Source organism: Podarcis tiliguerta (genome assembly GCF_965153285.1).
Source record: "Podarcis tiliguerta genome assembly, chromosome: Z".
NCBI classification, from domain to species: domain Eukaryota; kingdom Metazoa; phylum Chordata; class Lepidosauria; order Squamata; family Lacertidae; genus Podarcis; species Podarcis tiliguerta.
Genome location: NC_139553.1, coordinates 14,080,199 through 14,106,475, shown reverse-complemented (window position 1 = coordinate 14,106,475; position 26,277 = coordinate 14,080,199). Strand labels below are relative to the sequence as shown.

Genomic DNA, 26,277 nt, shown 5'->3' with positions numbered 1-26,277 from the left:
CCTCCTAAAGCAATGCATTCGTCTATGTTGTTTCCCCAAGTATCTTCATTTGTATGCAGTTTTCCCTAATGTATGCATTTTAGTAAAACATTGATTGGCTGGAGAACTGCGTCTCAAAATTCAAAGAAGTGAGAATTCCAAAGGACAGCAGTGTATCGGTTTGCGCATTAGTTTGAGAAGTGTGGGTTAGGTAGCTTCTCACTAAAATGAAAACAAAATTGAATTGAACCAAACCCTAGACACATTATAAGTGCAAATTATATAGTTTCTCATTGAAGTTAATATTTTCCAACAAAACACAATTGATCCCCCATCACCAGTTAAACCACACAATTCATCTTTCTCTCCCACCCCACAGACTCATACAGAGTCATGCTTTCCCCCCAACACACTTTACTTACTGCCCTTCCATGACTCACCTAAGTGCAAAAGGTTTGCCCAGCTCACTGACTCAGTCCTTGGTTTCCTTCTGCTGAGCACCTGCTACTTTCCAACAAAATAAGGCACTGCACGTAACAGGGAAAGAAAGCAATACTTTTAGACAGTAGCACTGGGATCTTTGCAGGCTTGTTAATATTCAGCAGACATATCGCCAAAACGTCAGGCCAGAGTTTAAAATATAGCACTGCAAACGGGCAATTCTTCAGATTCTGCTGCTAATTGTGATGCCCCCCCCCCCCACTTTCTCTTTCTTTAAGGGCAAAGAGCAACCTTTATGTTCTGGACTAATGTAGCCAAGTTTCCTCTTATATAAAAAAAGAAAAAGAAACACAGTTTTCTGATGAGAATGCATTGCTGATGGCTGCTGCTTTAGGCTACATTTGCAAGCATGTGAATGTTTGGCATCATATAAAACAGTCCCTTTCTGTGTCCGCCTCCCTCCAGATCTATCTAGCATGCCATTTAGTGTATATTATTTATTATATTTATACCCTGGCCTAGAAGTTTAAAGCGGCATACATATTTCTTACTCTCCCAATTTTATCCTCACAACAAACCTGCAAGGTAGCTTAGGCTGAGAGACAGTACCTGCCCCAAAGTTACCCAGTGAGCTTCACAAGATCAACTCAGGATAACACTTCATGGATCTGATGTAGCGGAAGGAACATAGCTCAATGAACAGCTTTGCATGCAAAAAGATCCCAGATTCATTCCCTCCTATGATCTCCAGGTAGGGCTGGGAATGTCCCCTGCCTGAAACTCTGGAGAACTAATGCCAGTGTGTGTAGATAATATTAAGCTAGGTGGACCAACTGTCTCCTATGCCCCCCCCCTTTGCTACTGTTTTGAAAAAGGACTGTAACTTCATGATACAGCATATGTGTTACAATCAAAAGTTCCCAGAGTCAATCTCCAGAAGTGCTGTACAGAGGGCTGTAAAAGATTCTGTCCTGTCTCCTGCCCAATATGTGCAGACAGAGGCTCTTATGTGGAAGAAATATATTTATTCAAGCAAGTAAAGGTAAAAGGTAAGGGACCCCTGGACGGTTAAGTCCAGTCAAAGGCGACTCTGGGGTTGCGGCGCTCATCTCGCTTTCAGGCCGAGGGAGCCGGTGTTTGTCCACAGACAGCTTTACAGGTCATGTGGCCGCTTCTGGCACAACAGGAAACCGTGACGAGTGCCAGAGCGCAAGAAAATGCTGTTTACTTTCCTGCTGCAGCGGTACCTATTTTTCTACTTACACTGGCATGCTTTCGAACTGCTAGGTAGGCAGGAGCTGGGACAGAGCAACGGGAGCTCACCCCATCACGGGGATTCGAACCGTCACAATTCAGGAGCAGGGCCACAAGTTCAGAACTGGACAGAAGCAAGAAAGATGTTCCAACAAATTTCCTGGATGAGGCATGGCACACCCACTTGCAAGACTCTCTCTCCTTGTGGGCATGTTGGGATTGTATGTGAACACTCTATTGGGGTGGGTGGGTCTGCTCCCACCTGCGAAAGTGGAGCCTGGCTCTAGGTGACGTTGTGCCCTCCTGCTCAGTCTTCTGCTCAGTCACTGCTGCTGCCTCTTGCTCAGCCTCCTCCCCTCAGCTTAGCAAAACTCTCACAGACGCCACTGAGGCTTTTCACTCTGCAGAAAGGTCAGAGGAGAGAGATGACATCCCTGCTACCAAAGTGACTGAAATTGGGGTGGAAAGGGGATATCCCCTCCTCCAAGACAGGTTCCCCCCGTTTCCTGTGTGAAACCCTCTGCAAGACTACTGTTAGTGCTGTAGGGAGGATTGACTGGGTTGCTATAAGGGGAAGGGCCATAGTTCTGTGGTTGAGAACATGCTCTGCATTCAAAATGTTCCATGTCCAATCCCCAGCATCTCCAGGTAGGACTCCTGCCTGAAACCCCCGGAGAGTCACTGCCCGTCAAAAGAATACCAAGCTAGAAAGACCAATAGTATGAGACAGCTTTGTATAGTTATGTCACATACTTTCTGACAGATGCTGCAAACTGGATCTTTAGGTCCTTTTGTTGCATAGGCCCAAAACTTGCACTTTTTGGTTGGGGGTTTGATTTTCCCTCTTCAACACACTGTCTTCTGCTAGTAAATGACCTTTGTGGGTGGCACTGCAAAATTCCAGATCAAAATGAGGGCAGATCTTTCACCGAGCACAGCTCTCTGTGCAAATTGCTGAACTCTTCATGTCACTTCCTCTTTTTAAAAATTCCAACTGCAAAGCACAGGGGTACACTATCTGCCACTTTTAAAGTGTTAAATGGACTTTCTTGTAGCATTTTAGTGTCTCACAGTTTGCAACCACTGCATTTTTTTAAAAATAAAAAAGCCTACACCAAACATCCATACATAGAACAATGAGAAGAATCATAGCTCTTTAAAGATGATCTCTTTGGGATGATAGGAGGGATGGAGAGCCCCAGGCCCCACTAACTGGTCCTTGGAGTGAGCCCATCCTAGGTCACAGGATGACCTAGACCTCTTCTCCCTAGACCACAGCCTTCACCAGCCCTGCTTTGCATCCTCCTTTGGTCCAGCTGGAATATGTCTTTGAACTGTGATGATGCCCGTTGCTTACCTGTGTGGAGAGTTGTGTCTGTGTGACTCTCAGTGTATATAAACCTCTGGCTTTTGTGTGACTGAACTCTCTCATAAAACATAGGGTGCTAGATTTCCCCCTCTAAATTATTGGGTCCTGGGGCTTAGCCACAGCTTTTATAATTAAGGTGAACTGACAGGCTGAACTTGTTTTAAAGCCTGACAGAGGGACAGAGGGAGATGATGGCCCTGCCATTAACCCATCGCAAAAGCCATCTAGATAAAAGACCCTACCTAACAGGGAGGTTGGGACACGGGTGGTGCTGTGGGTTAAACCACAGAGCCTAGGACTTGCTGATCAGAAGGTCGGCAGTTCAAATCCCCGCAACGGGGCGAGCTCCCGTTGCTCGGTCCCAGGTCCTACCCACCTAGCAGTTCAAAAGCACAAAGTGCAAGTAGATAAATAGGTACCGCTCCAGCGGGAAGGGAAACAGCGTTTCCATGTGCTGCTCTGGCTCACCAGAAGCGGCTTAGTCATGCTGGCCACATGACCCGGAAGCTGTATGCCGGCTCCCTCGGCCAATAAAGCTGATGAGCGCCGCAACCCCAGAGTCATCCGCAACTGGACCTAACAGTCAGGGGTCCCTTTACCTTGAACAGGGAGGTTGCCAGGGCAATGTGGGTGTCACACAGAAAAATATTTGTCCTTTTACACAGAGGTTTTTGGCAAGGTGAGAGCAAGGAGGAAAAAACTGGGCAGAATTCCATGGCCAGAGGAGGCTGTGACGAGAGATGAGGGCCATGACTCGCCAAGAGGAACAATACAAAAACTTGGGGTGTAATGTTCCTAAGACAGATTCTAGCCGTTCCATCATGCGTACCAAATGCGGCCCTACGGCTGGAGACCGGCCTCCTCTCCGTCGAGACCCGGACCTGGATAAGAACATTCAACTATTGGCTTCGTTTAAATTTAAACCCATCCGGACTATTACCTCTAGTAGCACGAGACGCTCATAGAAGTCGGTGGTCCAAAGTAGTGCATCAAAAACTACTTACATGTGGCCTACAAGCACAGCATCTCCTGGAAGTGGGTCTCCCCAAGGCAAAAACCATTATCGAACAGCGCTTGAAGGATATTGAGCAGCAGAATAATCTGGCCTATATTAAGAAATTTAGTGCTTGGTACGCCTATCTGCCCCCCTCCCATTTTGATTTTCGGGCACCTTATTTGTCCACCTTAACCATCCCAAAACTTAGGCGGGCCTTTACACTGGCCAGACTAAATATGTTACCGTCAGCTGTTCTTGAAGGCAGATATCAAAAAATTCCATTTGAGAACCGGCTCTGCCCCTGTGGAGCTGGCTATGTAGAGACGGCGTCACACGTTCTCTTGTCTTGCTCCCTATATAAAGATCTTAGGGACGAGACCATCACGCCGCTCCTATCTGCCATCCCCGGCCGCTCTTGCGAAGCCAAATTGTGCTCACTTCTAGCCGATCAGAACAGTTCGACAACAGAGAAGGTTGCCAAATTTATCGAGAGAGCAATGAGATTGAGAGCTGGCATCTGAATGATATCAGTGTGGTCACCCGGATTCCTCGCCTGGGTTTTTATGATTATTATCATGTTTTAGTACTATTATTTTATTACTTCTGCTAAGTTTTAAGTACTGAGATTATTAATTTACCTAGGGTTTTAATAGGTCACAAGATTTTAACTATATTTGTAATGTATTTCTGTTGGTGTTTGTCCTTCAGTGCTATGGCCTGTTGGCTATGCAAATAAAGTTTTATTCATTCATTCATTCATACACCCCCTTCACTGAAGGTGTAAATATGTATGCATAAACCCTATTTCTAATACACGGCAGACTTCGCTGTGTCTTGATTTTGCAACAGAAACACAAGCCTGGGTGAATACCTGGACCCCCCTGAAATTATGCTACCTCTCGGTAGAGATTGGGGATGGCGTGAAACAGTATTATCCCAAGGATGTCATCATGCTGCATTTTGCATGTCCACCAACAAGTGGTGCTGTGAACGACAGCATGGTGGCAAACTAGGCTTTCAGAGCTGTTGGGCCATCACAGCAGCACCAGAGGGAGAGGGTGAGAAGGTGGGAACCGCAGGGAGCTCTTCTGCACAGCCAAACCAAGAAGGATTGAACCCACTGCTCATCAGCTGATAGGAGGGTGTTTCAACCCTGCTTTCTTTGGGGATCCACTTCCCTCTTCCATCAGCTCATGTCAGCCACTCATGGGGTGTGTCACCTGATTGACAGGCAGACATAGTTTCAGAAATGATTGCCTCCTGGGCCAAACTGGACCCCCCTCAAGGCTAATATTGGCATGGATGTCAGATATTCTTCATTCCTGTGCAACCCAATGACCAGAAACAAATATTAGCAAGAACACATTTTACAGTCACACATTCCCTGGTTCTTTGGTAGTTTTCAGTGGACAGAACAAACTTCCAGGTTGTGACTTTTGCAACCTTGTGTTAGCTGTAATGGAATAAGGGTGCAAAATTTCAAATCATATACTGGAGTGACTTCTGTTTACTGTAGTGTAGTGTTTTCTCTAGTAATCATTTTTGGCAGGGGTGGCGGCAGAATATTCTTGCCAAACAAATAAATCTGCTACAAAGAGCAAGGGGACACCAGCCTCTTCTCTCCCTCCTGTACAGTTAATGGCTAATTAAATCTGCTGTGGGGATAATGCAGGGAAGAATATGATGTGGAACCTTCTTATGGGGAGTGGGATATTGATTGCAAAGAATCAATGTCATTATTAGAGCGCAACTTAAGCATCAGTCTTTGAAGAACTCTACAAGTTTCTTATCTTTTACCCTCTTTTCCACTGCCAGGGCTTTAATAGCTTTAGCCTTGTAAACTAGCAAGTTCAGATATTTACCTATTCTTAATACAGATTTTGTTTTTAATGACTGTGTTAAGTAAAGATAGGCTGTCACTTGCAGCTAGGAAAAAACATGTCTTCCAAATTGCATCCTTTTTTTGGGGGGGGGGGTGTCATGGTTTAATGAGACGGGTTCCTCTTTTGGTGCTTTGCAGTAAATAATGGATTGCTAATGGGCTTAGAAAGTCTTTGTAGTCCTGTACAGGGTGAAGGCAAAAGCTTTGCAATTTTCTAGTTACTCTGGGATGGGGAAACTAAGGCCAAGCGTCTCTGAAACACTTTGTAAAACTACTTTTATGTAATCAATAGAGTATTTTGAACATGTCCTTGTGCATAAATGTTTACACATGTTGTCTTTTTGGTGTTGGTTATTTCTCCCGTCTCCCCACCTTTAGGTTAACACAGGGGTCAGCAAACCTTTTCAACAGGGGGCCGGTCCACTGTCCCTCAGACCTTGTGAGGGGCCGGACTATATTTTGGGAGGGAAATGGATGAATTCCTATGCCCCACAAATAACCCAGAGATGCATTTTAAATAAAAGCACACATTCTACTCATGTCAAAACACGCTGATTCCTGGACTGTCCGTGGGACAGACTGAGAAGGCAATTTGGGCCAAATCTGGCCTCCAGGTCTTAGTTTGCCTACCCATGGGTTAACAGCATAAGATCACCAGGGGGCTATAAGAACACAGAAGAGTCCTGTTGCATCCGGAAGCAGGACATGTGTGCAAGGAACAGCACTCCCCACTCCTGTGTTTGCTAGAAACAGTTATTCAAAGGCAAGCTACCTCCAGTTGTGGAGACAGTCGGATACCCATCACGACTAATATTTACTGGTAGCCTGATGGTCCATGAATTTGTTTAATTCTGCTTTGCAGCCATCTGCATCGGTCACCATCACTATCTCTTGTGGGAGCGATTCCATGCACTATTTGAATAAGTACTTTCTTTAGTCTGTCCCGAACTGTCCAGCATTCAGTTTTATTGGATGGTCCCACTGGGTTCTAGTATTCCAAGGAGGAATAAATATTCTCTCTCTCCTTTTTCTATGCCATGCATTAATTTTATACACATATATCATGTTACCTCTTACTCACCTTATCTCTAAACTAAAAAGCCACAAATGCTGTAACCTTACCTCTTAGGGGAGTTGTTCAATCCCCTGGGTCATTTTGGTTGCCTTTTCCCCCTGAACCTTTTCTGAACAACTTAGCTGGATATGGTATCTAGATTTTTAATTTAAATATAATTCTGTTTAGTACAGCAAGAGAGCACCAGAAAGTTGACAAGCCAAAGCCTGCATACTTTCACACCTAGTCCTAATCATGTGTAGAAGCATATCAATTAGTGACTAGGAATGGAAGAGGAATTTGGTATGATATGCTTTTAATGTGAACCCACCTAATTCATACTTCCCAGAATTATACAAAAACCAACACACAACTATCCTTCAAAATTTGCACTTCTACTCCTCCTCTTCCAATGTCACTTTCCAACAGGAATACGTGTACAAAACTATATATGTCAGGAAAGCTTGCATAAAAATGTATTACATATTACTGGAAATAAAAATGCATTTGCAAAAACTGTTTGCAAAAATGTGTTTATTGGGCACAACTGAAAGCAAACATGTATGCATTAGGAGAAATAGATACTAAAATGCTGACAAATTCTTAAGAGGACTTTAAAAAACAGAATAGCAAACTGATGCAGAAATGTAGGAAAAATAAGAACTAAGAGAAACCAAAATTGACATATACCCCCATCTTTATCTCTGACATCATTAGGCATCATAGCAGTGCTAATTCAAACCAGTGTTGTTCAGACCCTTCAAGTGTCCCTATTTTCCAAGGATGTCTCTGCTTTAGAGTAGCCGTCCTGATTTCTGATTTAATCCCGGAATGCCCCACTTTTCCTTAGGATGTCCCTATTTCCACTGGAGAAATGTTGGAGGGTATGGAGTTTTCCAATGCCCAAACCGTCAGAAGGCAATCCTGTATAGGGAAGGGTTTTTAAAAAATGTTTAATGTTTTATTATGTTTTTATATATGTTGGAAGCTGCCCAGAATGGCTGGGGCAACCAAGTAAGATGTGTGGGGTATAAACAGTAAAATTATAGAATGGGACGTCCTGATTTTCACTGGGTAAATGTGGGAGGGTATGGTTGCTTGGTGTGGTACTGCCCTTGGTCCATCCCAGTTTGGCACTTCCTTTTCCCATTTGAACATGGCTGCTGCATGACAATAAATAGGAAGACCATAGAAATGCAAGGTCAGAGTGACTCCCACTCTCTTCACCATGGTGCTTTCCTGTATTTGCCACCACAAAGTTGGTGGTGCTGCAGGCCTCACCAAGGTCACTTTGCCCAGAATGCCATGCTCTGAGGAAGGACCCCATGTTCCTCAGAATGAGACAGGTGAGAGAGAGCAGAAAGCAGCAACAGTGGCGGGCAATGAAGGATTTCTACTTCACCTCATGTGAAAAATGGCTTGTACAGTGGTACCTCGGGTTAAGAACTTAATTCGTTCTGGAGGTCCGTTCTTAACCTGAAACTGTTCTTAGCCTGAGGTACCACTTCAGCTAATGGGGCCTCCCGCTGCCACCGCGGAATTTCTGTTCTCAACCTGAGGTACTATTTCTGGGTTAGCAGAGTCTGTAACCCGAGGTACCACTGTACTGGTCCTCAGGACCATCCTGTCATGCACTTCAACTAACACCTCAGGTCCCACTTTACGCCCTTCTAGTGCTGAACACCTTTTCTGTTGTGGCGCCAGTGTGTTAGAATGCCCTCGACAGAAAGGCCTACTTGGCCTCATTACAATAAATGTTTCCACCACTTGCTGACAAAGTGCCTATTTCAGAAGCTTATTGCTTCCTATGTGAGCCTTCCTATGTTTCTAATTTATTTGTACTTTGTAAGGTTTGCATCGTTTGCTGGTTGTTTAAATTTAAGCGATTATTGTTTGTTTCAGAGCGTTATTGGCGTTTGTTTTTAAGTTTGATTAAAATTTTTATTTTATTTTTGTTTCCAAATTGGGCTTCATTTGGGTTTTTTCTTTTTTAGAAAGCAGAGATGTATTTTTAGAAACTAACATTATTTCAGTAATCCTCACAAGGATACACTAATAATTTATTATCTCCAAGTTGCAAATGGGGACCTGAAGTTATGATTTATTCAAGGCCACCTGGAATATAGGAACCTGCCTTATACCATGTCAGACTGACTGTCCATCTAATGTAATATTGTCTCTTCTAATGACTTCACATTTTTTTCCTGCATCGTGATTTTTGCTGACGCCTGCTCTTGTTATTTGCTGCCTCTTGCAGGAAGGAGGGGAGAGCAGAGCCAGCAGAGTTAGCAGAGGCTGCAGGAATCAAGAGAAGCATTGATTGACTGATTGAGAAACATTGGCACGCACATCATGATTCATTATACAGTACAGTGGACACTTGGGTTGTGAATGTGATCCATGCAGGATGCATGTTCGCAACCCGCAGCATTCACAACCCATGTCTGCGCATGCGCAAAGCGTGATTTAGCACTTCTGCGCATGCGCATGCGCGACCACTGAAACCCAGAAGTAACCCGTTCCGGTACCTCCGGGTTTCGGCAGTCCACAACCAAAAAACGCAACCTGAAGCATCTGTAACCCGAGGTATGACAGTATATTGCCAGGCCAAAAAATTTGAAACAATATCATGAGATGGACTTCAAACTGGTTTGGGATGATAGGTCGATATATTGCCCAGTTCCCAGTTCTAGCCACTGAGCTGTATCAGCCTCCCAAAATCTGTTGAGTTTTTGTGCCAGTTGCCATTCAGATGAAGGACATCCCAGTTTACCACTATTGCTGCATCACCCCTTTCTTTGCTATAGTAAAACTTGGCTTTCAGTTTTAAATAAGGAATGAAAATTTGTTAATCTCTTGTAATTTCCACCCCTTTATGTGTGTGTGTTTGTGCATTTCACACCATCTGATCACTCTCTCTTCTAAGTGCCATCTGTGGGAGGCTCCGTTGTTCTTTTATTGTTTTCAGCTGTTGCCATTTTCAGATTCTTGTCCAGTTGGTGCTCCCCCACCCCACCCCAATAATATATATATATATATATATATATATATGCTTTCGTAGATTTTCACGGGTACAGGAATGCAGGTTTTGGTGTCTTCGGGTGTCTTCCCGTGTAAAAGTTGGGGTGTCTAGGAGACGTTTCGACGAGGTCTCACTCGTCATCTTCAGGCTGGTGCTTTCGGCTTCTTGTTACTGGAACAGAGTTCCAGTAACAAGAAGCCGAAAGCACCAGCCTGAAGATGACGAGTGAGACCTCGTCGAAACGTCTCCTAGACACCCCAACTTTTACACGGGAAGACACCCGAGGACACCAAAACCTGCATATATATATATATATATATATATGTGAATGATGCCATAAAGTTATGGACATTATTATAAAATGGAATTTTGAAATGTGAGGTGTAGCAAGGTTCATGTATGATTATTATGGGTTTTATTTTCATCCAAATTAAAATGAAGCTCGGTTTCCAAGAGATAGATAAAATCTGGATCTTGCAAGGGGAGCAGTTGCTAGTTTATTAAATTTGGATCTCATCATCTGTTTAGGGCAGCCTTCCAAGAAAAATAAGTAGGAATTGATCAGTGCAGGTTATATCTACATATATTTTTAATTTTGCTCTTATTTTAAAAGGCAATACCTACTTCTTAGAGTGTAATACTGTATTTGAGGAAAATACTGAGTTGTGGGCATGAGAGTGAAAATTACTTCCTCTCAATTTAAGGAAAACAAAGTTTTCAGTATTTTAAAAGATAGAAGAAAAGGGTTGAGCATAGAAGAGATACTGAGATCTGGAAAGTATATTGTAACACAGAAAATTAAAAGATTTTATTGGACATTTGTGAAAAGGTATGGTGGTGAAGAAGAGTGAGGGGAAAAGGAAGTTTATATCAGATTTAGATCAAATGTTTCCTCTAGAAGTTCATCATTGGTTCTTCAACAAAAGACAGGGCTTGTACCCACTTCCACTTGTCCCGTGTCTAGAAAGCATGTGTCCAAGCGGTTTTCTACTTGACCAACACTTTCTACACATGTTCAGGTGGTTTTCCCCTTGCCCCGCTTTCCCAGGGAAAACCTGCTCTTTGGTGCTAAATCAGAGGAAATGGGAATCCAGATAAAACCAGAATTGCCATTAGCTCTGATTGACTGCTAAAGAGCAGTTTTCCCTGGGTGAATGCAGCAGGACAAGAGGAAGTGTGAATAAGCCTGTAAAAAATTGCCTTATGCCCAGGCAAGACTATTTTTCCAACTAGACTGGTTCCCACACATTTGTAGGCTATGGCTTGTCTTGCCAAAGTGTGGCTCATGTGAACATCTGAACCTAGCCCAGCATACTAATCATGGTTTGCTTTCTGGCAAAAAACCACAAAGTCAAGCAATGGTTTGTTGTTAGCTTACTAATCAAGGTTTTTTTTTAAAAAAACACCTATGCTTTGGCAATATGTCCAAACCCAACAGCTATGATTAAATATATTTTGCTTGGCCACTTCATCCAAGATATTCATGAAGCTACAGAGGCACAATTTAAGAGTGTCTGAAAGATGAAGTCACTAGCATTTCCTGTAACAATTGCAACTGCAGAGCTTGGGACACTTTGGATTAATACAAAGCAAGACCCAGCGATCTTGTTTGTATGGGACTCAGTAGCGATGTAAGTCCAAGAGCTCATTACATAACAAGTTGAATGACTACAAGTTATGCAGTGTGTGTAGCTGTTGCTTATAGACACACAACCCCCCTCACCCAAGTAATTTGATAAAATAAACATAGGTCATTGAAGCCATTCCCACTCCCATTCATTGGCTGCTGTTTGCGGGGATGGGAGGAAATACAATGACATCACATCACATTTCTTTTAAGAAAATACTACCTGACAGCATGTGGAGGATGGATATATTGACTGCAGCCATCCACCAAGCCCCAGTAACATGCTGTCTGTCCCTTTGAACCTATTTAAGGAGAGTTGCTTCACACCTGAGAACTAGTGGGTTATATTCAAGTCCTGCTCATAGCTGACCCACTGAAATTAAGAAATCTAAGTTAGCCATAACCAGTAATGTCAATGGGTCAATTCGGACTAGAACCAGCACTGGTTATCACCCATAGGAATAATTTCCACCACTCCTTCTAATAGTGAACTTGGATGGCAAATGCCAGCAGCAGTACTGCTTAAGTTCAGCTACTGAGAAACAGTGTTTGCAGAAGTACAAAAAATATATAAGCAAACAAAGTTCAGGAGCAACCTCTCCCAACCAACTCTCCCAAAACAGCCCAATGAAGACTAAACCTTTTCAGTAGCCAAGGAATGTAGTACAGCAGCTGGAAAAGAAAAACAGAACATTAGCTCATCAGAACACATTCTCACTGGTTTCTCCAAAGCAGGGTGAAGTAATGTGTATTTTTAAACACCCGTTTCCTAAGTAACTCTTTAATAAGGCACACACAATTACCATTCTTTAAATAATATTAGTGATTGTTATCCTAATATAAAATGGGCAGGGGGAGAGAGAATGGAATGCCCTGCTGGGCAGAATGGTTGACTGGGGGAGGGCCTTGAACACAAGCACATTTGTCAGAAGGATGCACTACAACATTTAGTTGCAAGTACCATTTTGTCATGTTCTGGGCATGTACCACTTGAAACTTGCTCCAGCAAAGGCTGGAAGCAGACTGAGGCTTTTTAAGCCTGTCTCCAGATGACCTCCACTGGGCTCCATCCCATTGCAGAGTCTTCATGCGTCAACCCTCAGGCCTGAAGATAAGCATGCCTCCTCTGATCCATAGCCTCCCTTCCTGGTGAACTCCAGAACCAGTCATGTCAGTGAAAGGCGTGTGGCTCCTTAGGCTCAGGCAGAAAGGGTCTGGGTTCTGGCCCTATAGGTCTTGGTGATCTGGGATGTTCCTCTGAAGGATCCTGTCCAACAGTCTTAAGTGCAGTGGTCTCTTTATCTCCAGCAGTCAGCTCAGTCCTGAACCAGAGCCAGATCCTGATCTGTTGCCTCTGCAGCTTCTGGTTCTGAGTCTGGATCCCTGCTGGATTCAAGAGTCATGGCACATTTTTAGTATTTTCCTCTTAATTCAAGAAGAAAAATCTCTGTTAAAACTTAAAGGACAACACTATAAAGTTAGTAGGGTTTCAAAGCCAAATCAGTTTCTAGTTAGTTTTATGATCTCAAATATTATTTAAAGGTTGGTAATGTGACTGGCTCACTAGTTACTTAGGAAACAGACATTTTTGAAAAATACAGAACACTTCAGGTTGCTGTGGGGTAGCCAGTAAAAATGTGTTCTGATGAGCTAATGCTCCTAACTTATACAAGACTGGATGAACACTTTGCTACTTTGCTACTTGGTGCCTTGCTAGAGAGGAGGCGGAGGGTGAGTAGTTTTCTGGGCAAGCTCCAAGAAGATATTCAGCTACAGGCTGAAATTAAGCTCAACATTTGATATGCTAAGATAAACAGTATTTAACACTCCAGGTCAGATGTGGTGTTAGGGAGAAGTGCTAAAGGGAGTGGGGCGGGGGAGACTGTAGAAGTCTCTGCATGCTTCTAGTTGCCTTAGCTTAGTAGTAAAGCGCATGCTCTACATGCAGAGGCCAGTCAAGTTTTGTTTACCCAGATATGTAGAATGCTGGTGGGTATTTTTATCTGCTTTTAGTTTATCACTGATTTTTAAAAAAATGTTTTAATACAGTGGTACCTCTGGTTGCGGACATGATCCATTCTGGGGTGCCGTTCGCACCCCAAAAAGTCTGTAACCAGTGTGGCGCTTCTGCGCATGTGTGAAGCGCGATAGAGCGTTTCTGTGTGTGCGCGTGCTGTGTGTGCGGCGAAGCCGTGTTCTTAACCCAAAAAAAGGAACATGAAGCGTTCGCAAGAAGAGGTATGACTGTAGTTGTTTTTAATAGTTGTTTTTACCAATCTTTTTATTGTACTAATCTTTTTATAAACCACTTTGAGTTTTTAAACAATCAAGCAACATATACATTTTATGAAATAAGTCAATGTGTGTCTGAGTGAAGAATGCATTGAGATACACTGAACCCAGAACTCACAAAGATAGGTTAGCCTCAATGCTATGGTAACTCCAGGATAGACTACTGTAATGTATTCTATATGGGGCTGTCTTTGAAAATGGATTGGAAGCCATAGTTGATTCAGAATAAGACAGGTAGATGAATAACTGTGGCCAGAAGTTGTGGTGATATTAAGCTGGTCTTAAACAAATAAGCAACCTCTCTCCCTCTACAAACATCCTACTTGATAATTTTCTAGTCCCTAGTAAACATTATTTTCCCCATCAGGCAAATGCAGCACCTGAAAGCAGTAGGCCATGAGGCTTGCTTGTATCTTGTATTTCAGAGTGCATGTGCCAAGAGGTGTAAGCACAGGTGCTCTCTTTAGTTCGGAGACCAGTTACTCTGTGTGCATCCTGCATTATGAGGATCCACACACAGGAATGTTTGCTTCGGCCTCCAAGAATTATAAGCATCCATCTTGTAGCTTCTGACCCACTCTGCTTTGAGATATGACAATCAAAACAAGCCATACAAATGCATTGAGATATTGCTTGAGGCTCAGGTGGCTTCAGTAGTGAGGAGTGCCTCCTATCAGCTTCGGCTGGTGGTATAGCTATACCTTTATCTGGACAGGGATAGCCTAACCTCTGTTGTCTATGGTCTGGCAACTTCTAAGTTAGATTACTGCAACACATTATACACAGGCCTGCCTCTGAAAATGATTCAGAAATGTCAGCTGGTGCAGAATTTGGCCAGGTTGCTCAATGTGGCACGAGGGTTTAAGCATATTGCATCAGTCCTGGTCCAACTGCACTGACTGCCAATTAGCTTCTGAGCCCAATTCAAAGAGCTGGTTTTGACCTATAAAGTTTTAAATGGCTCAGTGTCACAGTACCTCAAGGACTGCACAATACCTCTCCCCCTCAAGGACTGCACACTACCTCTCCCCCTGGACTCTGCAATCATTCTCTGAGGTCTTTCTTTGTGTGCCTCTTCCAGGAGAAGTCTGGAGGGTGGCAACACAAGAGCAGGCCTATTTGGCAGTGGCTCCCCATTAGTAGAATGCTCTCTCCTGGGAGGTTCATCTGGTGCCTTCATTATACAACTTTAGGCGTCAGATGAAAATGCTCCTCTTCAACCAGGTCTTTGGTTGATTAATATTCTATAGCCTTTTAAATGTGCTTATGGGAAGGCGGTATTGTTTTGTTTTAATATTTATTTTGTGTTTTTACTCTGCATTTTTATCCTGAAATCTCCGGATGAAGGGTGATATATAAATTTAATTAATAAGAAGAAGAATACCAGGCTGCTGGGCTATGAGCCTGTTCTCCTAGCATCATCCACTCATGCACAAGAAGAACACTGGTATGTTCAGCTGTGAAATTTTGGGTATGCTAATGAGCTGTGGTGTATTAGAATATAAAGACGTTAGCACCATCCCCATTCCGTTTTTTATACACTACCTACTGGTTCCAGTTTTGTAGTAGCTGAATTTCTGCAAACAGTGTAGGCTAGACACACAATCGATATGAGAAAAGATAAATCGCTACAACTGGCTGCGAATTCTACTGTCACTAACAGGACAATGAAAAATGCTTGCTACTTGAATACACTACATCGTGATCCTTAAATCTTTCGACAGACGAGACATCAATATCAAATGCTAAATAATCTCTAGATAGTAAAAAATAATTCCCCACACCCCACCACCACCCATGGAAGATGGATGCAGCCTTTCTATTTCTTTAATCATTCCATACTGAAGAGGGGAATTAGCTCTAAGAATCCAAGTTCAAGGTGATCAGATGCCAACATACTTTTTCTCTATGGTTAAAACTACTGCATATATATTTCAACCAATTAAAGGGAATATACAGTGCAATCCAAATTCTGCTTTTCAGGTGTATCATCAGCATCACAGCTATTCCAGTAAACTGAGAGATGTCTGTGATACAGCAACAGTGGAGTAAACAAAAACTTGGTTCTTACTTTCCCTCTGGAGGTCAATGCATCTTCCTGAATGGGACACAAATGCCAAAGATAGGCAGTCTCAGCTTGTGAAATAGTTTTGACATTTTCCAAGAATTCCTAACTAGGCAGAGTAACACCCAACATGTCCCAATTGTCAGCATCCCTTTTATTAACTGCAAGACACAGGGGTGAGGAACCTACAGCTCTCCATTTTTGGACTGCAACTGCCATCATCCTTGACCACTGACCATGTGGGCAGGAATTATGGGAGTTGGAGAACAACATCTGGAGGTCAACATTTCCCATTTCTGTTTGACAGCACTGCTATCCAGTTAGCCAGCTGGGACCATAAGTGGTCTGTGGCCTAGCCTAAGCTAAGTTGAAGCAACACAATTTTTTGTTTGTTTCTATAAAGTAGGGAGATGATGTGGGGGAGAAGGACATAATATACTTCCTACCAGTAGTGTGTGGTCAGTGGGCTAGGAAAATTAGAGTATTAAAGTATTAAAGCTTGGTGCCTCCTTCCCAAAACCCAGGAAGCTTCTGCCCAGCTTAGGGAGGAAGATGTGATGCTCCAACAGGGTCCAAGAGGCAGCAAGGCTCCAGCTTCCTATCAGAGGCCTGGGGCCTCCTTCCCAAAGTCTGGGAAGCTTCTGCCTGGCATAGGGAGGGAAGTCTGATGTCCACAAACGCAATGGCAGGACAACACAATGCCCCCCGCTCGCCCTCACAAGCTGGAACATCTGGCCCTAACTGTTCCCCTATGAAAAGTTTCACTGAACGCCACTGCTTTCTATACTTTATCATGTCTTCTCCCAAGGTGGACAGAATTGGGTGGAGAGCCACAGCCAGCTCTCACTGATCCACATAGATGAAGGTTCATTGAGGGACTAAGCTCCCCAGATGCAAATGAATAGGAGAAGAGAGGAAGGGAAAGCTTGAGGTTAACTTATCATCTCTCTCCTAACTGGGAATAGGGAAGAAATGTGATTCAATCTGCATTTAAAGGTGAACCTGTCAAATTTGCACTTTTCAAAGCAATGAGTCCAGAGAATGGCACTGCCTGCCATCTCCCCCCTTCTTCTCAAACTCAGGATTGCCCTTGTAGAACACAGCAGGGAGAAGGATCGGGGCGAAACTACCTCTTTCATTGACTTCCTCTTTCATTGACTCTACCCCTGCCTGGCTATAGCTCAGTCTGAGGTTATTCTCCCTGCCTTCCACCCTGCCAAGCCCAATAGATACCAGTCACCAGTGACCCTGCCCCAGCCCTGTTTAGGTAAGCTGTATCAATGCTGGTCTTGGGAGGAGCATTCTGCAAATCTCCATGGCATCCTCTGGACAACTGGCAAGGAGTGCGTTCCCCAACACTTTTGACTGACTTGCAAGCTATGCCTTTTCCTGGAAACAAAGGACTTGACCACTGTTAAGTGCTCAACTGATTGATGTAACATAATATGCATGGGCTACTTCTTAAAACAACTGGCAACATCAAGTGGATCAAAATGTAGGAAAACAAACAAACTTTTAGCCAGAGCTGGCCACATAATTCACTGTTCCTTTAAAAAAAAAAAAAAAGCTGTCCACATGCTTCCCAGAAGGCTACCAGGAAGGCAAGAACCCTCCTCTTTCTTTTGTCCCCAGCATCAGGTGTTCTGAAGTACTGTTATGTACTGAAGTTCTCACCCTGGGCCAGCAGGGGGATACTGTAGATAGTTATGCAAATAAGGCATCGAAAGTGACGTTCAGTGATTGGATAGTTTTAGAAAATTGTTACAGTTACGTTGTACTGGAGCTCTATATAAGCATGCTGACTGAACCCTTCAGTTCAGTTCTGTTCTGGCCAGTGAATAAACAAGAGCTGTTTGAAGAATCGCTGTGTTGTCTGATATGTTCACCCACAACTTAACAGGTACGATGTCTCTGATCATTGGGGCATAGCTGTCATGGCTAACAGCCACTGGCAGGTCTAATCTCAGTGGAGGCTGATCTATTATGGGAAACCGGCACTGTCCCACCAGCCTCAGTCAGTCGTCAGCCAGACTCCAACTGCCTGCCCGCTTACAGTGGTACCTCGGGTTAAGAACTTAATTTGTTCCGGAGGTCTGTTGTTAACCTGAAACTGTTCTTAACCTGAGGTACCACTTTAGCTAATGGGGCCTCCTGCTGCCGCTGCGCAATTTCTGTTCTCATCCTGAAGCAAAGTTCTTAACCCGAGGTAATATTTCTGGGTTAGTGAAGTCTGTAACCTGAAGCGTATGTAACCTGAAGTGTATGTAACCTGAGGTACCACTGTACTTACAATGAGTCCATGAAGTGGCACTGCCTGTTATTTGCTCTGGCTCCACCTACTATAGGTCTTCCTGCTTTCTACCCCACCAGTCCCAGGTAGACCAGCCACCACTGCCTTCCCTCCATGTACGTTGCTGTTAATGTTTTGCTCTTGCTCTATCTTTCTTTCTACAGCTGAATCTAACCTACTTGTGTGACAGCTGCTTTTGAAAATATGCAGAAAAGAGAGTGAGAGAACCTCCCCCCCCCCATTTTACAAAAAGTAAATACGTATTTTTATATATTTTAAAAATAAAATGCATTGGCGCAGATTTTCAAATCAATTGCTATGTGAATGCAGAGAAAGAACATGATTCAGAGGCTCAGTTCAGTTTAAAGAAAGAAGCACATATGTCTTGGAGCAGGCAACAACATTTGGGCTGAAGGGAGAGAGAGAAAAGCAGAAGCATTAAAAAAAGATGTTGAGTGGACTGACTGCAGTTTGGATTTATATCCAAACCATCTGTGAATTTGGTTTCTCTCTCTCTCTCTCTCTCTCTCTCTCTCTCTCTTCTTCAAATGTCTTCACAACTCAGTTTTCAAGCAATTATTCAGACTCTAAAATAACAATATATTCCTCTCATTTGGATCTACACCAGATTCTTCACTTGATCCCAAAGTCTTAAGAATTTTTTTTTTTAAAAAAACACCTCATGGTGCAGCTGATCATATTGCTTTTCAAAATGAATATGAAATAGAGCCAGCAGCCAATTATTTCTGCTGATAAAAAATGGACAAATATTTGGGGACAGAGTGTTACGTACATAAAAAAACAAAACAAGTATTTCTTGGAAATGTTTTTTCTCTCTCTCTTCCCTTTGTATTTTTAACTCACACATTTTTCATGTAATTTAGTACTGTATGAGTATTAAGGTGCTAGGCTGACAGCTATGCAGAATGAAGTCTTTTATTATGATGTTGAGCAAGCCCAGCTGCAGAAGCTGTGGCCTTTCCTACATTAACTTAAACATGACCTAAAAAAGGATGATGGGGTTCAGGTTCATAGTGCTGAAATATGGGCCTCTTAATCTAAACATCATCAAATTCACTCATTTGTAAATATTTGTGTCATTTATTTAACCTCTCTCTCCCCTACATCTGAGTAGCTTTCACATTTTTAAACACAATGTGTGAAAGAGCAAGAATAAATGCTCACAGAAAGCATACAGTGAGGGCCAAGTAAGATGCGACCATTAAATGTGTCTTTGCATTTGACCTGCACTTTAAAAAAATAAAGGTAAAGGTACCCCTGCCCGTACGGGCCAGTCGTGTCCAACTCTAGGGTTGTGCGCTCATCTCACTCTAGAGGCCGGGGGCCAGCGCTGTCCGCAGACACTTCCGGGTCACGTGGCCAGCGTGACAAGCTGCACCTGGCGAGCCAGCGCAGCACACAGAACCCCATTTACCTTCCCGCTGATAAGCGGTCCCGATTTATCTACTTGCACCCGGAGGTGCTTTCGAACTGCTAGGTTGGCAGGCGCTGGGACCGAACGACGGGAGCGCACCCCGCTGCGGGGATTCGAACCGCAGACCATGCGATCCACCCACATCCCTTTAAAAAAATGCAAATAGCAAATAGTGAAGGGGAAGCAGGGATAATGATTATCAGGTTTGCACCCTTTCTTTTGAAATTGCTTGTGAGGGATGCTCTTCCAATGCAAACAGTGGCTTCCCAAAAGTGATATCCCCCTTCCTTGCCTGCTGTGATCCTGATACTTATCAACACCCACTCAAGAGGCTGCAGTTGATTTTTTTTTAAAGCACTGTACACATTAACTGCTATTTAACAGCACACACGCTCTATGGAGAATTGGCAGGGGCTATTTAACTCTTCCCCCTCCTGCTAATTTTCAAGCACTCCCCAAGTGGATTTCCCACTTACTCGGGGGTAGGCAACCTAAGGCCCGGGGGCCGGATCTGGACCAATTGCCTTATTAAGTCTTTATTATGTAGTTTTTCTTCCCAGCCCTTCCTCCAAGCACTGGGTGACTCACAATATAGACTCTACAACAGAATAAGATATAAAAATATACAAGAGGATAAACAAAAATATTAAACACAAATCAGCAATAGCACATAACCAGAATCATCTTCTCCAGAGTCAGCATCAACTTAAGAACCCAAAGGATAAATAGATATGTTTTTAACTTAAGCCGGAGTTAATGTGGAAGTCAGCTGAATGTTACTCAAGAGGACGTTTCACAAATGAGGTGCTGCCACTAAGGATAGCTTGTCTTGTGCCGTAAGCCTGCCAGCAACACTGGCTGGTGGAACCCCAAGCAGGGTCCCTTCCAATTGACCATAGAACTCTCTCCAATTGACCATAGGACTCAGTATTGGGGAAGGGACTTCTTCAAGTACCTGGGTTCTACTAAGCCATTTATAGCTTTATGCATTAAAACCAGCATATTAAAGTGGGTTTGCTAGCTCACTAGCAGCCAGTGCAATGCTTTCATAAGTGACTGTCGCTGGCAAACTGAGATGAAGTTCAGCATAATTGGAAGAAGCAATAGAGGCACTTCAGCCATACAATTCTTTAAGGAAATGGTGCTATATAAATAATAAAGTTTCTTATTCCTGGATGCAGCAGACAGTGCTACAGAACCAAAGAAACATAAGACTGCTTAATATATCCAAAGAATCAAAAGGGAATTTTCATTTCCCCCCCCCTTTGCTGAAAATACCAAATATCACTTTAAGGTTGCTGTTAGTTTTTTAAAAATGATTTCCCTATAGCAACTTCACAAACACTTAAATGTGTTAGCCTTCTTCTCTAAAACAGATAGTACAAAGTTTAAATGCTCTTTTGACAGCTTTGACAATCCCAGAAGGTATTGTTATCATTTGCCATTGTGACTAAACGCTAACGTTCTGGAGGGATCATAACATAAATTAATTGAATGAATAACACACATTTTTATATGGGGGGGGGGGAGCTATCCTAACTGCATTGTTCGATTTTATACTTAATATAATAAAATACCTTTTATTTATTAAATTTACCTGAAGGCTGCTCCAGAATTTTCAGACTGCCAGAATATACGACAAATCAGTGCTAGTGCGTGCGGGGAAATTATGGGCCTTGCAGTGGAAATACAGGTTCAGCTTACTGCAGGATCTCCCTGTGCCTTGAATACAAAAAGGTTAAGTTAAGCAGTTACACATGTTAAGTGGTGTCCTGAAAATATGCATGAGCTTAGACTATTGTGACATAGGTCTTGGCAGATGCGAAACAGATTTAGAGAGTCAGCAAATACTGAATGCCTCTGCAATAATGTTCAAGAGATATTCAACTTATAATGAGCCCAGTAGAGCTAACGTCCCAATTTGGAGCCCTGAAGAGGATATGCAGCACCTGCCACTGTCTCACCATGTTTCATTAGCATTTTGGAGACCATTCTCTTGCCTAGAAAGATCCCTGTGCTTTTAATGGTGGCAGAAGCAGCAGAAATTCAACAGGAGCAGGTTTTTCCTAGCTTGCTGAATCTGATGTATTATTCAGATTTCAAAGATGGGATGGGGGGCAGAAAGTTGCCAACTAGATTAGTATTAAGTGCAGTGCCTCCCTTCTGATCAAAATCAACATTCAATCAGTACCAAAGCAATGCTTCTGTCATAACATAAGCTCTCCAAGAGAGTGCCTTGTTCCAGTATCATTTCCAGCTATAACACTTCCAATCTCTGCCCCAACCTTTTGCTTTACAAAACAGAAGCTCTATTTTGAGTTGGGTTTTGTAGTATTTTAAACTCTGGGCCACAACTTCCTCCATTAAAAGTGTTCCCTCTCCCTTTGGGATCATCTGAACTAATGTGAACATTGAACTAATGCCTTATATTCAGAATCAAAACAATAGTACAGTATACTTTATTGCTGAGTGGGGGGAATGCACATTTTAAAATTGTGGCCCTCCAGTTTTTGCTAGACTGTAGGTCCAGTAGTCCCTGATCACTGGCCATGCTGGCTGGGAGCTGGGAATCTATCTGGAGGACCACATATTCCCCACCATTGTAATCTAGATCTAGACCAATACTCTAATCACTACACTACACTACACTACACTACACTACACTACACTACACTACACTACACTGGCTCTCTCCATGCATAATGGATCCTCTGCAATATAAAGAATATATAATTAAGAACAAAAGCATCTGCATTCTGAACTTCCATTTTTATGTTCTCCAGCTGTTAATACTGGGAGTTCTAAGCAGTAGGGTGCCTTCTGCTTGAATTCTCCAAGATTGGGTAATAGCTGTACTGTACTTTAAATTTGTTACTGCCTAAATGTTAAGTGTTTAGCAATGTAAATATAAGCACATAAAAGCCCCAAATTTACACACACTTAATGAATTTGAGGATTGGAGCCCTACTTGAATTGGAGGGGAAAAGTTTGATAGATTTTCCTATACAGGAATTTGTTGAATCTTGGGACTTGGACTTGGCTCAGGGAGAGTTTGGAGTTCTGGGGGCCCTTGGACGTGGAGGAAGAGGGAGAAAGGAGAAGAATAGATTAAGAGACAGTTTGGTCGCCCTTTGTGCTGGAGAGGAGAGGGATGGAATTTTGCGTTAGCATTACCAGAAGAGCCTGGAAGTGCAGCAGTCAACAGTGGAGACTTCTAAAGATGCCTCGAGGTATCTTTAGGATCTTGGGCCTAACTATGGAGATACTGTTGCTCTGCTGAGAAGGAATAAAATCACCTTCAGGTGGAAGTTCCCCCAAGGACTATCTTTCAGTTTTAAAAGAAGGAAAATAAAAATAAGATCAGTAGAGGACAAAGTAAAGTTCTTCTTTAAATACGAAGAAGGTTGATGGACTAAATGGAATTGGCGGAAAGGACTGGCAGAATCCGGGACCAGGGAGAAGAGCCGGTGGAAGAAGATTGGAAAAAGTTTAAAGACTATTTATAGAAATATTGTAAAACTATGAATGTTAGAAAAATTCTGGAATGAAGTTACATGGCTTTAGTAGAAATGTTATAAGGAATTAAGTGTAAATAGATTAATAGAGTATTAAAGGGAAAAATAAGGTTAGAATGTATTAAGATAGTTACAGGATAGAAAACAGAGGAAGATGGAAAGGAATTGCTGAAACAATTAATAGAAGTGGAATACAAAAAGGGAGGCGTGAGGAGTTCGTGGAAATAAGTGAATGAAAGATAAGATGTTGAAACTGATGGATGTGTTTGATGTATTTTAAATTGTTTTTGTATTGTATTGTATTGTCTTTTTTTCTCTTCTTTTTTCTTTTTCTTTTTTTTTCTTTTTTCTTTTTCTTTTACTGTTTCTTTGTAATTGTTGGGAAAGTAATAAACATTATTTAAAAAAAAACAACACAAAAGCTTTCTCCAGTCCAAACATCACAGTGACTGATACCAAGAGGTACGTTTATTTACATATACACACTCAGAGCATCTTAGCTCAGCTCCTTCCTCTTCGGCATCAGACAGCAAAGAGAAAGAACAAAAGGACGAATGTCCTACATCACGGAAACACAGTAATATAAACATCCAGTCTCCATCACTTCCCACAATGTGGAATGAAAACATACACCGTCATGTGATATAAACAATCCCATGACTGCAACATGGGAAATGAATCCTAACATCCCTGTCCTAGATTACTATGTAAGAAAACACATAGAAGTACCATAAAGAAGTATGAAATTGTGCACCAATTAAAGCCACAAAGTAGAACATTGTTGTTGTTGTTCCAAAGGCAGCTCCCATAACAAAATACAATAAAATACTATATGCTTAACTGCAGCTTTGTGGCTCTTATTGGTTGCATATATATGTGCACAAGTTGCTGCAAGTCCACTCCCCCTCTTTTCTTCCCAAGATAAAAAGGCAGGGTATAAATAAATACATAATAATAATAATTTCAGTTTTATTTAACCATGGCTTACTGTTTTGTCAGTTAAACAAGTCAGCTTCATCAACTCAAGGTTTGACTTTGGCTTGTTTTGAAAATGAGCATAGCAAGTGTTAAACCAGTGGTTCTCAAACTTTTTCCTCTGGGCCACACTTTCAGAATAAAAATTTGCTTGTGCCACACAATTTTTTTATTGATAACAAATATATTGGAAAACAAAAAGAAACAACTCCTAGCAGTAGAACACAACTACTGGTACTTTATAGTATGGTCATGGGGCATCCAGAAAGAATAAAACAATGCAGCTACATAAAAACATGAATCATGTGCAAAATATAATTATAAACAAACCTCTTATATATATGACCTTAAAAATGTATACAAACACAATGAGACGTGTGAGTTTGCTTTTGCTGGGTAATCTCATTTATATTAGGTCTGATTTGAGATGAACTCTCATCTCCTCATCAATACAAAGAAGCAGGGGTGGAACTGGAATTTATTTCACCAGGGATCCAGTTTGGCATAGGGTTACCAGACGTCCCCAGATTTGCAAATCTGTCCCCGGACAAATTCTGTCCCCGGAAAATGTGGCAGCAGCAGCCTCAGCAGCCTGGAGCCAGCCTGGTAGCGCAGTTGGCTCTGGCTGGCTTCAGGAGCTGCTCACTGCCGTGATGCCCGGCATTTTTCCTCACTGGAAGTCCCCATATGATGTGTAATGTGCGCAACACATCGTATGGGGACTTCTGGAGAGGAAATATGGTGGGCGCCATGGCAGCAGGCAGCAAGCAGCTCCTGAAGCCAACCAGAGCCAGCTGCGCTACCAGGCTGGCTCTGGGCTGCTGAGGCTGCCGCCGCCACTGCCGAAGGGAAACCGGGGACATCTGGCGGTACAGATCCCCTGCCCCCTTTGTTCTGACTGATTGGGAGAGGGTTGGGAGTTGCGGGTGGCTGTTGCCCAGTTTTTTAAAAACCTCTGCACATTTATGTTTCACAGGGTGCGAAAGAAGGGCTTTACACCTTGCCTGGCAGGGAAACCACGTGCCTTGCGCCTCCCAAAAGCAACAGCTGCCTGCCCGTGACTCCCGAGCCTCCCCCAAACAAAGGGGGAAATGGGCAGGAGATCGGGGAAGGCTTTGGAGTTACAGGTGGGCAGCGTGCCGTTGCCCAGTGTGTTTTTAAAAATTCTGCGCATTTATGTTTCACAGGGTGCAAAAGAAGGGCTTTGCACCTTTATACAATATGCATGTGTGCTTGGACCCAGGGTCTTTTGCCTCACCATCCCCACTACTGACTCCCTGTTTCTACTCAGCTTAAAAAAAAAAAAAAAGGGTCCCCGGATTAATTGAAAAAAATATGGTAACCATGGTTTGGCATCCCCATGCACATTTGCATACACACGTAGACTGGGAACCTCTATGGCGCCCCTCTGGAGGCTTCACTCAAGGCAAAAAAGCCCGGCTAGCCCCACCCCCCACCTCCTAGCTATGGCACTGCAAAGAAGCCTTTCTCTTTTCTGATCTTTCATATTTGTCACTTTGAAATCTTTGTTCACAGCAATATGTGATGGAGAACTGTAGAATAGACAATACTGTTCAATCCAGTGATTCAATCCAACTAGAATTGTCCTCAGTATCACTTGATGCTCTCGCTCTCCTGTCCTGGCACACCAATGCCACACGCTTTGAGAACCACTATGTTAAACCATGATCCCTAGTTTGTATAAAACAGGTAACAATGGTTATGTATAAAAAAAGGTTAAAGTCCTCCTCCCAGCCACGCAGGAGAGGGAAGTGTGCAACCAGAAGGCTCACTGCAGCTCTTGCATAAACCATGGTTTATCATGAGTTGCAAATGTCTGCCATTCCGCAAAGTGATTCATGTTGAACTCTCCAAAGAAAGCAGCCGGCAGTGTCTCTACCAACTCACCAAGTTTATCAGTGCAGAACCTGCAGGTCTGGTGCTGGTTAAACCAGCGCAAGCTCCACAATGGACCTTAGACAACACATAGACAAAGTTACAACACATAGACAAACCCCGAGTATCTATGAATTCTAAATGTGGGAAGCCTTACATCACAAGACAACAGATGGAGTAAAGA

The 26,277-nt window shown here is 42.9% G+C and overlaps 1 long non-coding RNA gene across 1 annotated transcript; it reads right to left on the bottom strand.

Moving 5' to 3' along the window:
• Positions 1-422: 422 nt before the first annotated feature.
• Positions 423-26,277, bottom strand: LOC310669754. Its single transcript, XR_014507357.1, has 4 exons — positions 26,106-26,277; positions 21,305-21,429; positions 7,045-7,132; positions 423-506 (listed from the first exon to the last, which is right to left on the bottom strand). It is a non-coding gene; the product is annotated as an uncharacterized lncRNA (long non-coding RNA).